Raw genomic sequence first — 15,409 nt, forward strand, 5'->3', positions numbered from 1 at the left:
AATTCTTGTTTAAACAAACACCCTGAAATGATAGTGATAGCTCTTTTTCTTTGCATCATACAAGTAATTAGAAAACCAAACACTCTCTAATTGAGCCACACCAACAAAAACCATAAGATAGGTTGGATGTGATACATACTTACTAGTGAGCCCCACAAACATTATAGATTAGCTTACTTAGCAGAACAACTTCTCCATTGCTGACAGGAATCCTCTACACCACCTCCTGTTGTATGCAAGTAGTAAAACACATGATCTCACATGGCCCGCCATACTATATGTGGGGCATGTACATCGTACATTAGGTGCAGCCCTGGATGCTATCTTGGTGATAAAAATAAAATAAAATCAACCCACTTCCAACACAGGTGCCATATAGCATTGAACAAAAGGAGAATAACAACGGAGCTTTTAAGGAAAAAGTACAATTATTGATGGCAGTCTTATGATGGAACCACATCATCGAACGAATTAAATGCCTTGCAAACACCATAGTAAACTCCACACATGTGAACTAGTTGGACATAAGTAGTTATCTGCCAGAGCATTCTTTCATTTTGAAATATTACTTAATATGATAGCTAACCAAATGCTTTTAATGGCTGAAGTGGTTTTGAAAATCAAAATATAAAACAAGGAATCCTGGTACTTTCAAACATGCATCATAATTAGGATACTTGATACTTTAGACCCCACACTAATTGTACTGTGAATAAGAGCTTGTGGTTAGAGAGGGAGCGTATGGGTCTACTAAACATATCTGAATTTGTCACATGAGTTGTGTAGTTCATTGTTTCGATCAAGTTCACCATATATCGGTAAAAGAGTGTGTGGTTAAAGAGGGTGTGTATGGGTCTACTAAACCTTATATGAATTTGTCACACAAGTTGGGTAGTTCATTGTTTCGTGCTAATGGTGACTAGGCTATCCAATAGAGTTCACCAAATGCGTGTAAAAGAGCATGTGGTTAGAGAGGGTGTGAATGGGTCTTTCGAACTTTTTCCGAATTTATCACACAAGTTGAATAGTTGATTGTTTCGTCTCCTAGGTAACCAGGCTATCCAATGGGGTTCATTATGTGTGTGTAAAAGAGTATGTGGTTAGGGAGGGTGTGTATAGGCCTACCAAACCTTATCTGAATTTTTCATGTAAGTTGGGTAGTTGAATGTTTCATGTTAATGGTGACTAGGCTATCTGATAGGGTTCTTCATTAATATGTAAAAGAGTGTGGTTAAAGAGGGTACATATGGGTCTATCAAACCTTGTCTGAAATTGTCACACAAGTTGGGTAGTTCACTGTTTCATGTTGTAGGTGTTGAGAAATATGATACTCTTAAATTACATGTTTATAATTTCTGTAAAAATAAGGAAAGAAACCAAAAATATTAAGGACAGGCTAAAGCACATGCTTATGCTGTCCATAGAGCGTTATTTGCCCCTTCTTAAATTAATTAAGACTGCTGACAGGTTGCAGGCAAATAGCTTCTAGGATACAATGAGCTTGTGTGGTTCTGCGTTCAGTAAGCACGAAGAAACTACTATTTTGTGAACCCATTTTGTTGGGAGATGAAAATTAATTTTAAACAAAATTTTCCAAATCAGAGAGAAAGTAGGAAAATAAATTGCTCACCTAGAGCACTACACTGGTCTATTTCTTGAGAACTTGTTGTCTTAAGTTCATATTGAACCTAGATAGCTTGATCAAAGTATTCCCGGAGCTTTACTGGTTCATATGAGAGAGTGAGTCGAATGGTTTGTGTTAATGAAATGAATCACCCAAGGTCAGTTTATATTAGCTAGGGTGGCTAGACGTTTTAGTCGTAGGTCATACCTCCAAATAATTGTTTCTGCCTATTGCTGAGAAATTAGCCATTATTTGGTAATTTCTAAATATTTTGCATGTGCAAAAACCAGCTACATGCTAGCCGTTTAGACTCATTGGCTAGCCATTTATGATTGTAGGACTAACTACATGTAGCAGTTTCTATATGGTGTAATTTATTATCACTTGAGTAGTTACACCAGGCTTCTTAAATGATTAGTTTTAGCCCCTATATAAGGTAGATAGGTCTCTCTCAGACCTCTTACTCATAACACTCCAGCCACCTAACCCATATCTCATAGCCACTGTTGCACTGTGACTCATGCCGGTTCATGTAAGGTCATGAGGAAGCGACCTATCTGCGACACGATGTGCATGTGTAAAGGACAAAGTGTACCACTGGCACTTCTATATCCACACTGCCTCGCATGCCCACACCTTCACACCGAGCTCGAGCCCAAGACCATGCACGTGTGTATATGTTCCAGTGCTTCGTATTGGAACACGCAAGTCTTGGTACTCCTTGGATTCACCAAGAAAATAGTAAGATACTCAATACCCTACTTATTAAGATAGAATTTTCTTCTCTCCTTTCCGATATGGGACTATTCCTAAAACACAAAAAATTGAGTTTTTGTAATCCTTTTATATATATATATATATATTTATATATGATTTTTATTAAAAATATTTTTAATCAAAACATTTTCCATAACAATCATGTCCTTAATATTTTTGATTTCTTTTCTTATTTTTACAGAAATTATAAATCTGTAATTTGAGAATATCAAATTTCTCAACAGTAGGTAATTAGGTTTTTCAATGGTGCCACGCCCCAAAATTCAGGTATAGAGTGCGCACCTTCATACCCGAGTTTTAATTAATAACTCGTACGTATTGAAAGTATAGTTAACTTTATCAGTTGGACAGTTCAATCAAATATGAGGAATTCATTCATTCTAAGTTTCACTCATGTCCATCATTTGTTAATCATACATATATAACACTTAGCACCAATTAACCATGTACATATACATACATATATATATACATATATACATACATATATATATATATACATACATACATACATATATATGTGTGTGTGTGTACATAAATCTTATAAGCTTGTAAGTACACCCCACTGTCAGTTCACACTTCACTGTTAGCCACCCCCACAAGGGATCGATACCAAGACCTCAGTGTTGAAACGAGGTATCTTTCACTCAGTCTACTACTTTACTGTTAACCATGCACATATAAATCTTCCCAACCATTTGGATAATATCATTCATTAGTTATAACATACTACCAAAATAAAATATGCTTATTTCAGACTTTAAAATGTCAAATCGAATGGAACCAAAGCAAGTTCTTAAAATTCATAAACAATACTAATGTGCATTGTACGTTAACCAAATTATCCTATTAAATGACGCAGGGATGGGCGTGATGAGGTTGATCACCATCTTCCTCAAGAGGATAACTACTCCGTATCCATGAAGCTTCTCTAACTCCTCATAGAGACTTCTCGAATCCATGAGGAAAAAGCAAGAAAATAGAAATAATATTCATGAAAATTCGTAAATTGATTGGTGATTGAAATCCATGAGTGTACAACCCTTTAAATAGGGATACCAAGCCTTGAAAGAAGTTTCAGAATTAAACTACAACTAAACTCCCTAAAATTCGTAACTTACTATGAATAGTAAATTTATTCTTTATAGTAAGTATCCTATATGGCATAACCACATTATTCTCATAATTTTTTAAAACACTTTTCATGTTGGACACAACTCTTAAAGCTCGAAGGATAATGAGTTATAATCAAACTAAAACTTACTATAAATACTAAAGGCGGAAATAAACAAGGAATTCGACCGTCGATCTGATGGAATATCGCAAATTTGGCGTGGGCAATCCGGTATATCTAGGTTGGTTAGCTAAAGTAGCTTGTCCTACCCCAAAATCATATATGGTAAGTTGAGTAACTCATTTCGATTTGCGAGATATGCTTGTTTTAAGGTTCCGACAATCTTGATGACTTCTGCCTCCGATCGGGCCTTCTCTCATCTATCTTGGACATGAAAGTTTTCGCGACCTACTCTACATCATTAAATAAAATCAAATATTTAGAAATGATCCAATGCTGCCAATTCATTTTCGAATAAATACGTTCATGTTTCACATGAGTTGTGTTCAGGTTTGATAACCCCTTTTGATTCCTGCACTACATCATCTGCTAACAATTCATCTATATAGTCTTTTCATCATTGAAAATGTAAGTTGATCAGGCTCAATGAAATAACCTACTATGGTTTATAAACATAGCAATTAAAATATGACCAAACACGGAATGCATAATGCTATAAATGCACATGATATATGAATGCTTCAGATGGGGTGATCGTTCATTTGCTTAGATTGGATAATAATCAACCCACATCCACCATTTGTGTAGAATGCCACCTTTCAGTAGGCATGGGCATGGCCCGCATCTGGTAATAATTCTATCAGTATCAACATTTCTTTCATGTAAAGTATCTAGGATCGACAATGTAATATGCTTGTGCAATGTATGATGTATGATTTCATCATTTCATAGATATTCATAATACTCATCATAGATAGAATATATACATGTGAATTCATTGTACTGATTGTTATAATTCCATAAATGAAAGCATAAGTTAGCATGTGACATATGGTGTAATTAGTTAAAGTTGACAAACAATACGACATCCAATCAACACACAAGTCAAACAATACATCAAATCAAACAACCATTCAGCCAATTCTTATTTCAATTTTTATGAATATGAGACATATTGGGATTACTTACATGAGTCTAGTGATGTAGATTTCACAATATATTTAGATTGATTTGTATTCAGAAATCTTAACAATTAAATCCATAACATTACTATTGATCGAGTTATTACACAGTAGGCCCCACTTTTGATTAAACACCCAAGGTGGCTAATCACTATTAAATAAACCCTAAATAATTAAGTAGTATATAATATATTCATTAAATTTCAATTGTTAAATTTTTGCTTTCAAAAAAATTCTATTTAGATACCTGTCAATCGATGCAGTTTATCGATGAACATTGATCGATGATATCTCAATTCATCGAGCTTCGAATCAAGAAATTTTTTATTTAGGAAGATAGGTCGCTGGACAAAATTTAGCACATTCAATCGACCAACTATACGCAAATAAATGCAATTAAAGTCGAATATTTGAGGGTATTCTTTGATTAGGAGTTTTGGGTCCATTTAATTAATTTGGACTAATTTACACCCATCATTGACCCCTCGGTCAATCACCCGAGAAATCTCATTGATTTGTTAATTTGAACCATTCATGTGCTTGTTTACATATAAATTTCAAAATTGAATGACAAAAAAATTGATCGAATTAATGCGGTCCATAAATTTATTTAAGTAATCAGGGATATTGACATACTTTGATCCCAATGATTGATTAGACCAATCTAATCCGGCCGATCTCATGAATTTAAGTGTTCTAACATAATTCAAGATAATAATAAATCTATCATATTAATTTGATCAGGATAGCCCACTAGATAATTGGATCATTTAGATTCTTGAGGTTTTGATATATTTTACCTCTACAATTTAGATGAACAGTATGAATATAACCACACATATATTGATAACCCATTTTGACCTCCTGCACCAAGTGATACCAACACTTGCGGAGAAATTTGAACTTTATTTAGTAAATGCTTCAAATCTGGCAACATAATGGTTGTATAGCCGATCAAGCTTATTCATTGTATTGTCTAAATAAGTTTTACCTTAATTATCAACATTCATTATAACTCATTCACCTTTAAAACTATAAATTGAAGTACTTATTACTGTATGAGAAAAGAAATTCTGGCTAAATTATGCAGAAAATAGATCCTTCCCATCCAGACATGTACGATGGTCGTGAGGACAATCTAGACCGTCCACCGCACTGCTTTGGTCACTAACATAAAAGAAATTAAGTAAGGATTCGGTGTACTAACCGTAATAAGCTCTCCCACGTTACATCTCTCTCTCTCTCTCTCTCTCTCTCTCTCTCTCTCTCTCTACGTAAGGTTCATTCAATTTCAGTTTTAATAGGAATGAAACTCCTCTAGTGACTTTTTTCCTTAAAAGGAAAATTTCACTGGGAAGTTCAGAGATATGGGGAAAAGTTAAAGAGATAAAGGGAAGAGAGGTTAGGAATAAGGGAGAGATACAAGAAGCAGTTTTTTAAAGAAAATCTATCTCCCAATCCAAATTTTAAATTTTTTATTTAAAAAAATATTTTTTAAAAAAAAAATCTTCAAATGTTACAGATGGGGTTCACCACAGGTGTAAAAAGAGTATATGGTTAGGAGGATGCATGTGGGTCTACCAAACCTTATCCGAATTTGTCACAAATGGGGTTCACCACATGTGTAAAAAGAGTGTGTGGCTAGGAGGATCTATCGAACCTTATTCGAATTTGTCACAGATGGGGTTCACCACATGTGTAAAAAAAAGTGTGTGGCTAGGAGGATGCATGTGGGTCTACCGAACCTTGTCCGAATTTGTCACAGATGGGGTTCACCACATGTATAAAAAGAGTGTGTGGCTAGGAGGATGCATGTGGGTCTACCGAACCTTGTCTGAATTTGTCACAGATGGGGTTCACCACATGTGTAAAAAGAGTGTGTCTAGGAGGATGCATGTGGGTCTACCGAACCTTGTCCGAATTTATCACAGATGGAGTTCACCACATGTGTAAAAAAAAGTGTGTGGCTAGGAGGATGCATGTGGGTCTACTAAACCTTATCCGTATTTATTACAGATGGGGTTCACCACATGTGTAAAAAGGGTGTGTGGCTAGGAGGATTCATGTGGGTCTACCGAACCTTGCCTGAATTTGTCACAAATGGTATTCATCACGTGTAAAAAATAGCGTGTGACTAGGAGGATGCATGTGGGTCTACCGAATCTTGCCTGAATTTGTCACAGATGTGGGGTTCACCACATGTGTAAAAAGAGTGTGTGGCTAGGAGGATGCATGTGGGTCTACCAAATTTGTCACATAAGTTGGGTAGTTCGTTTTTTCGTGTTTTAGTTACCTGACTATCCGATAAGACTCACCATGTGCATATAAAAGAGCGTGTGATTGAGAGGATGCATATATGGGTCTACCAAACCTCTGAATTTGTCACGACAAACCTATAACCTCAGTGTGAAACTCCTATGAGTCTATCACTGAGCCATAAGGGTGTATGTGGTTAGAGAGGGTGCATATGATCTGCCAAACTCTTATCAGGCAAGTTATGTAGTTCATTATTTCGTGCTATAGGTGACCAAGATATCCAATGGGGTTCACCACTTGTTTGTGTAAAAGAGTGTATGATTTCTACTATATCATTCTGTTGCGGTGTGTATGGTGCAGTACATTGGTGTATTAGTCCATGTTCTTCACAGAAGTTAGCAAATTCATTAGAAAAGTATTATCCTCATCTATTGCTGCGGAGAATCTTAATCTTCTTATTTAATTAATTTTCAACTTCCACTTTATATACTTTAAACATATTTAATGCTTCATTTTTGCTCTTTAATAGGTATACATACACGTATCTAGAGCAATCATCAATAAAGGTTATAAAATATATTTTTTCTCTATGAGTAAGAATGTCGTTTAACTCACAAATATCATTGTGCACAAGATTTAATACTTGAGATGATCTCTTGACACATGAAAAAGGTTTCTTTGTCATTTTGGATCGTATGCACACTTCACATTTATCATTTTCATTATCTGTATATGAGATTAAATCATTCTTAGCCATGAATTTTAAGGTACTATATCCTTTATTGGCTAGTCTATCATGCAATCGTCCAACAGATTCAACCATATACGTATAAGTGTTACTTTCATTCAGAAAAAACTTGATCATACCGTTACGAGCATATCCCTTTCCGAGAAAGATCTCATTCTTGGATAGAATCAGTTTTCCTGACTCGTACACAACCCTTATTCCAATTTTTCCTATAAGATCCGCAGAAACAAGGTTTCGCCTCATGTCTGGGACGTGCAATACATTTGTCAGAATCACTTTCTTCTCAAAAATAAACATCAGTTCAACAGTTCCTTTGCCAACAACCTTCGATCGGACTTCATTATCTATTTGGACATCTTGACTAATGGTCAATTCCTCATATATTTTGAAGGCTGATCTATCGTAGCAGACATGTACGGTATCAACAGTATCGTACCACCACCTGGAAACTTTTCCTTGGATCGTGTTCACCTCAGTGATCATTACCATAATATCGCTCTCTACTGCACTAGCTTCCTTTTTATATTTGCGATATCTGCAAACTCAAGCATAATGCCCGGTTTTTTCACAAACATAACAAGAGCCTTTGAACTTTCCATTCTTCTTCTGAGTTTTCTTAAATTTTTCTTTATTGAGTTTTAGGAAATCATCCTTCTTGAGATTCTTGTGATTCTATTCTCTATTACGTACACTTTAGACGAAGAATTCCCATTTTCATCCTTTTTATCTCGGTTTTAGGATTCTTCCTTAATTCTTAGATGTTTCTAGATTATTATAGTGTGTAGTCCTTAGTCTTATGCGGCAACTTCTTTCTATAGTCTTTCCTCATCGGGGGCAACTTTGCAATAATGGCCCCGACTTGGAATGACTCAGGAAGATCAATCTTAATGGCTTTGATTTTGTTTACTATTAGCTGCAATTCTTGGATTTGAGGCAGTAGCGGTTTGTTATCTACCATGTTATAGTCAAAGTACCTAACAATCAGGAATTTGTTGGTACCTTCTTCTTCAACTTTAAATTTGAACTCCAGGGCAGTCTAGATTTCTTTTGCAGATGATGTTTGTGCGTACAGATCATACAGACGGTCGAGAACACAGTCAGAATGTGTCCACAACACGGGAGTTCATCTTCAGCGCGTTTGTTGCAGGCAGCGATCTGTTTAGGTGTTTCTTCATCAGTTGCTTCAAGCAACGGCTGCAGATTCGAATCTAGAATGTAAAAGATCTTTAGGTTGTTAGAAGGAACTTGATCTTGTTTTCCCACCTAATGAAATGGGTTCCATCGAACTGATCAAGACGAACCAAGCACTGATTCATTAGTTTGATGGATGATACGCTTTCGGTTTCCATCTTAAATAATGCTTTAAGATTGTTAAAAAATAATACAAAAATAATATTTTCTGTAAAATATATAAACCAAAAATAATCAGAAATCAGGACGAGCTGAAGCACGTATGAGAACGCTGTCCTTAAAGCATTATTTGCCCCTACCCAAATAGATTGAGTATGCTGAAAGGTTACAGGCAAATTGATTCTATGATATAACAAGCCTGGTGTGTATCTGCATTTAGCAAATATGAGGATCCACCAATGGAACTCTTATACACAAATATCTGGCAGAAATGATTTAAAAATAATAATCTCAAAATCAATTAAGAAGAAAGGTATGTTAGACCACTACACTGGTCTATTCTTCAGCTATTGGATCAGATGAACCGTTCAAGACCACAACATTGGTCTGTTCTTCAGGCAATGGTTCGGATGAACCTTACTGTCTTGCTGGAGTATCTGTTTGTAAGAAAGGTTTTGATTCGTATGAGTATGCTTGGAGTGTATTTGTGATGGATTGTAAACCCATCCAGACCCTGTTTATATAGGCTAGGATTGATGACAGTTTCAGTCCAGGGCCTTAAATCCAAATGACCGTTTTCTAGCTGTTGGGAGAAGCTAGCCATTATTGGCAGTTTCTGACTGTTGTGCATGTGGTGTAATAGTTGCTACATGTTACAATTTCTGACCGTTTAGACTCAAATGGCTAGCCGTTTTTAACTGTTAGGTTAGCCACTTGCAATAGTTTCTACATTGTCAACTATAAATTGCATAAGGAGTTACACCTCACTCAACGGTTACATTTCCAGCCTCTATATAAGTCAAAAGTGCAAAGTGTGCCTCTACAGCCACACTGTCTCACATACCCACGCCCTCGCACCGAGCCTGAGCGCGCGCGGGGGTGTTCCAGTGCTTCTCACTAGAACACGCAAGCTCGATACACCTTGGACTAAGTGAGTAAATATTATAGTACTTCACCTTTCTCATATAACCATAAAATTTCCTTTCATCCTTTCCAATGTAGGACTATTCCTAAAACACCAAAAAAGTGGGTTTTTACAAAAATAACTTTTTATAATATATAATTTTTTATTTTATAAATATATTTAAATTAATATTTCACAACAATATCTGCTTGATTTTTTAGCGTCCAATCCTACAAGATAGGTTGGATGTGAAACATACTCCCCGATGAGCCCCACACCATTAATAGACTCACTCAAATGGAGAAACAACCTCTCCATTGTTAACAGGAATCCTCTACACCACCTGTTAGGTGCAATTAATAAGATATATGATCTTGAAGGGCCCACAATATTATATGTGGGACTCACACATCTATTGTATGCAATTAATAAAACACATGATCTTATAGGGGCCACCATACTATATGTGGGGCACGCACGTCATACATCAGGTGCGGCCCTAGCTGCTAGGCCCATAATAGAAAAATCAGCTCAATTTACAACATGGGTGCCACACAGCATGGAACAAATTAAGGATAATTGTTGTCTCTGAATGCCTTCAATCTATCCAAAGATAGGGGAGTTTGATTGATCAACAACCTACTTAATTGATCGAGTGAACCTCAGATCATATAGATTAGTCTCTGGATAGTTTTGAACAGGTTCTATCGATCGATCGTGAGAATTTGATCGATTGACACATTTCGAAAAATACTTGTAAACTCTCTAAACAGTTTTGAGAATGTTTGATTGATTAAACATGGGTGCTCGTTACTTGATCAATGTCAATCGATCGATGCTTAAATTAATAGCGCACACAATTTTGTGTAATTGCGTCAATTATTTTTTTATTTCGAGTATTATGCTATATATATGGGTGTAATACAAAGTTAAGGTACCGAATAGATTGAGGGGCTTATTTTAGAGAGAGGCTAGGGTTTCCAAAGGATTTTGCACCTGTAAGTAAGATTTATATCTTGTAATTCATTTTTCAGTGAATTTGTTGTCGTTTTGTACGGTGGTTTTTTTCTACAAGGATTTTTTTCATGTAAAATCATATGTTCATCTACGTGTAAATTCGAAGTTTACTTCTAGAGCCCCAATAATAATTAGAGTATTTTAAAGAGAAAAAATACAAATTTTTAATGTATTTTTAAAGAAGAAAAAAAAGCACAACTCTTTATTGCGGTACTTTTAACGTGAGACGACTTAGTTGGAGAATGAGATGTCGTACAAACACTATGGTGGGCTCCACACGCAAACTAGTTGGATACACAAGTAATTATGTGTGAGCGTCCTTAGTTTCTAGGTATTACTTAATTATATGACAGCTGTCCAAATGCATTCTTGAGCAGAAGAAGTGATTTTAAAAATCAAAATAACTTGAAAGCAATTGTAGTATATTGTCAAACATGCACCATAATGAGAGTACCTGATACTTCAAACCCCCACACGTTTTCACCCTCGTACGCAGAGTAAAATGGACAGTTCCAAAGACTTTGTGGTCCACCTTCGAGATACACGTCTGCCCTCATTAATGAAAGCGGTCCTTAGACGGGAAATCGACGGTTTGAAAAGATTGCATGGGGATCCATAGTTCCACACCCACACGCACGTATTTCTCTTCTGATTAGTTAGCTGGCCTGATTTTCTATTCACATTATCTTCATTGAAAAGCCTATGCACCGTGTGTAGCCGTCACACGTTAGCATGACGAGTGGCAATGGACTGGTGGCCCAGCCCGTTAGAGGCTGCGTAGGGTGACGCCTCGGCCCGAGTATTGAGCCTAACTCTAAAAAATAGGCCCAGTGATCAGGTCAGGCTGGGCCAATGTCAATGATGGTCTGGAATATTTGGAACCTCTGAATATGATGGATGTAGGATACCCAAAAATTCCACCATCAAGCGGACAACCTTATTTGACAGAACAGCTCGTCTTCGCACGACACGTATCTACATAAGTTGTATTGCTGGTGTATTGACGTCAGTAAATTCTGTGGGTCCCATGATGAGGTATGTGTTATATCCAAACCGTTCATACATTTGGCGAGCTCGTCTTAAGGCTTGAACCAAAAAATAAGATAGATCTAAAGATCAATTAGACCACACTGCAAAAAGAAGTGGGGGATTGAACATCTACATTGAAACCCTTTTGGGGTCACAGAAGCTTCGGATCAATATGAAATTTGTTTTTCCTCTTCATCCATGTATTTGTGACCTTATTAACAGATTGGATGGAAAATAAATGTTGTGGTGGACCCTGCGAATTTTTTAACGGTGAAAATCATTATCCTCATTACTATTTTTGGTGTGGTCCATTTGAGCTTTGGATATGATTATTTTTTGTCTAATGCTCTAAAATGATCCCGGAAAATGGATGAACGTTGTGGATATAACAAATACATCATTGTGGGGCCATCTCCTTTGAACCGTTGGTACAACTCGGAGTTCGAGGAGCGTCGGCGCTCGTCTTCGCACGACACGTATCTACACGTGGAAATTAGACTGTGGTAGCTACCTCGTAAGTGGCCTAAAAAAGGACGCGTTTCCTTCCAAATGAGCAATGGTTCTTGACATTTGACAGGAAATGCTCCAAATTGGATGGTTGGAGCTGTCCAGTGACTATGGTTTTTCGGCCTATGTTCCACACAAGTGGTGGTCCACTACATCAACAATAATCTATAATTACACGTGTTTGTGTGGATGAACTCATGTGCTTCTCTCCTTTGATTTGATGAAGTAGTTGTTTGAGTCAAGAAAGATATCTTGAAAGTTAAGGTTTTTAGTTAAATTTTGAATAAGCGGTCTAATTCAAAAAAAAAAAAAAAAAAAAAAAAAAGAAAGAGAGAGAGACAGAAAAAGAAAGAAAAGTCCCTGCTTTTGAGGTAGGTTCAAGCTAAGTTAATGCTAGGATCACAGGTCGAGTTCCGTGGAGCTCGTTGGCGGTTACATGAGCGTAGCATCTGGCCTACAGGGTAATTTTATGATTTCACAAAAATTATTATGTAAAGTTATTTGGGGTAATGTAAATTATATCATGAGAGAGCCCTTATAATTTTGAGGGTTTTTTTTATCATTTTTTGCCTTTAAACGTAAATGAGTCGGTGTGAATTTATGAACATACCACTCTAATGTAGTTTGCATTTTTCCTCTATTTTCTTTTTATTTTGATATTGTCATGTGTGGTTAAGAAGGAATCTTCTTCCCTACAGCTAAATGGGTAGTAGGTCAGGCTTCTATAAAAATGTAGCTCATTTAAACAAATGATCAACCGAGGCTCAAGTTGAACCCTACCCATACTAACCCACCATATAACTTATAAATGGGCTGTGCCTTATGGTCTTAACCGGCCCACCCAAGATAAATAAATAGCCAATGAGTATAGATACACACACATTGTTGTCTAATGTTTTAAATTTATTTGTAATTGAGTTTGTCAATGATTGATTCCAATGAGCAGTTGTCAATGCCATTGACAAGAAAAAAAAAAAAAATTATTATTGATTGGTGTACAATTTTGGAAATTTCTACTTGATGACATTAAAAATTCTTCGATTTCATTGACTGGTACTCGATGGTTGTCGATGCCATCAAAGGTCTCATCAAAGGCCCTCCAAGCCTCCTCTGGGCTGGTTGAAGTTAAACACAAAAGGATTATCCAGAAACAACTCGGGTATTAGTGGAGGAGGCAGAGTATGTTGAGACCACTCTGGCAGAATGATTTTTGCTTTCAGTCGGCAATATGGGGTGATCTCCAACACGGTGGCAGAAGCTCAGGCCTTGCTTGAGGGTTTAACCATCTGTTCAAACTTGGGCCTATCTGAGATTATTGTTGAATCAGAATTTGAAATAGTTGTTAATGTGGCTAAAGATCCATCTGCTGCCTGCCCTTGGAGCATCTAGTACACCAAGGACGAAATTCATTCCAAAAGGCAACCCTTTAATCTCACCTTAACTCATATATTTCGTGAAGGTACTGCGGTGGCGGATGCACTAGCTAGGTCGGCTAGTGAAGGCTGCCCCGATAGGATATATACACACCCCTCCGACCTTCCTAGGCTTATCAGAGGGATCTTAGTTCTGGACAAATTAAGACTAGGCTCCATGCAAAGACACTAACCTAGCTGTATATAGGCTGTAATTACCTGACTTTAGGCCACCTGTTGTTCCCTTTTGTGTTTTGCCTTTATAGGTTGACATGATAGGAGTGGTCCATAATCTTTTTGTTCGAACCCTCCCAAATGCCTGTACATGATTTGGATCAACGAAATTCTAGTGGCATTGTCCCGCTTTCCTTTATATATATATATATGGGAAAAGGTACTATGCGCTCGACCTCACGAGTCCGTCCCATGAGGTCGAGCTGTGTGGGCCCCACCGTGATGCGTTTCGAACATCTACCCCATCAGTCAGATGCACCATTCCATCGTGGGCCTAGGTCTCCAAAATCAAGTCAATCTGTGACTTGTGTGGGCAACACCACATACAGAAGTGGAGAGGGGCCGTGCACCATTAAAACATTCATAACCATTTTTTGGGCCCACCGAGATGTGGTTTGCAAATCCAGCCCATCCATTATGTGTGTCCCACTTGGATGAGGGTTCAGACCAAGTTTCAAACGCATGAAAATTTCAGGTGGGCCCCACCAAGTGCTTTTATATGTTTTAACGGTGTCTTCACATGATTTTAGATGGTATGGCCCACCTGAGTTCCGTATATGGCTGATTTTTGGGATATCCCATAATTTAAAGGGGACCCATCAAATGCACGGTGTTGATGGTCGACACGCATCACGGTGGGGCCCACACAGCTCAACCTCATGGGAGCTTAACGTGATGTCGAGTGCATAGTACCTTTTCCTATATATATATATATATATATATATATATAAGGTGTAAGTGGAATTAGTAAAAGAATCAGGGTTCTCTAACCATGCTAAAGAGTTTGAGAGGGTTTTGAAGGACAAAGGTTAGAGCTTTTCCTCTTTAGGGCTTTGATCCTTAATGTTTCATATCTTATAACTTGGTTTTTCATAGTGCATTCACTTTGTACCATTGTTTTTTTTTCCTGCATGGGGTTTTTCAAGTGAATTCAGACTATTCTCTAGTTGAAATTGCTTGTGCGATTATGATTTCCTTGTTTGATTTCTTTCAGTGTGCTTTCACAAGGCCCAACACACATGATGCATGAATGTTCGTTAAGAATCCATTATTGGGTAGAGCTTGGCATACCCGCACCATGTTTGTATTATTCACTAATTGGGCAGGGCCGGGCATAATACTTTTGGTCCTATATTCTATTCTTAAGCTTGAATGTGGTTGTGCCCAACTCAATTACAATTAAATGGGTTGTATTGGGCTTTGATAAACTCTAACTGGATTGGGTTGGGTTTGGGCCAGGATTCCTGGCCCATGCAGTTACCATTTTGTGCTCAGTCTGACCATGACACTACCGA

Source organism: Magnolia sinica, chromosome 14 (assembly GCF_029962835.1).
Source record: "Magnolia sinica isolate HGM2019 chromosome 14, MsV1, whole genome shotgun sequence".
Classification (NCBI taxonomy): Eukaryota; Viridiplantae; Streptophyta; class Magnoliopsida; order Magnoliales; family Magnoliaceae; genus Magnolia; species Magnolia sinica.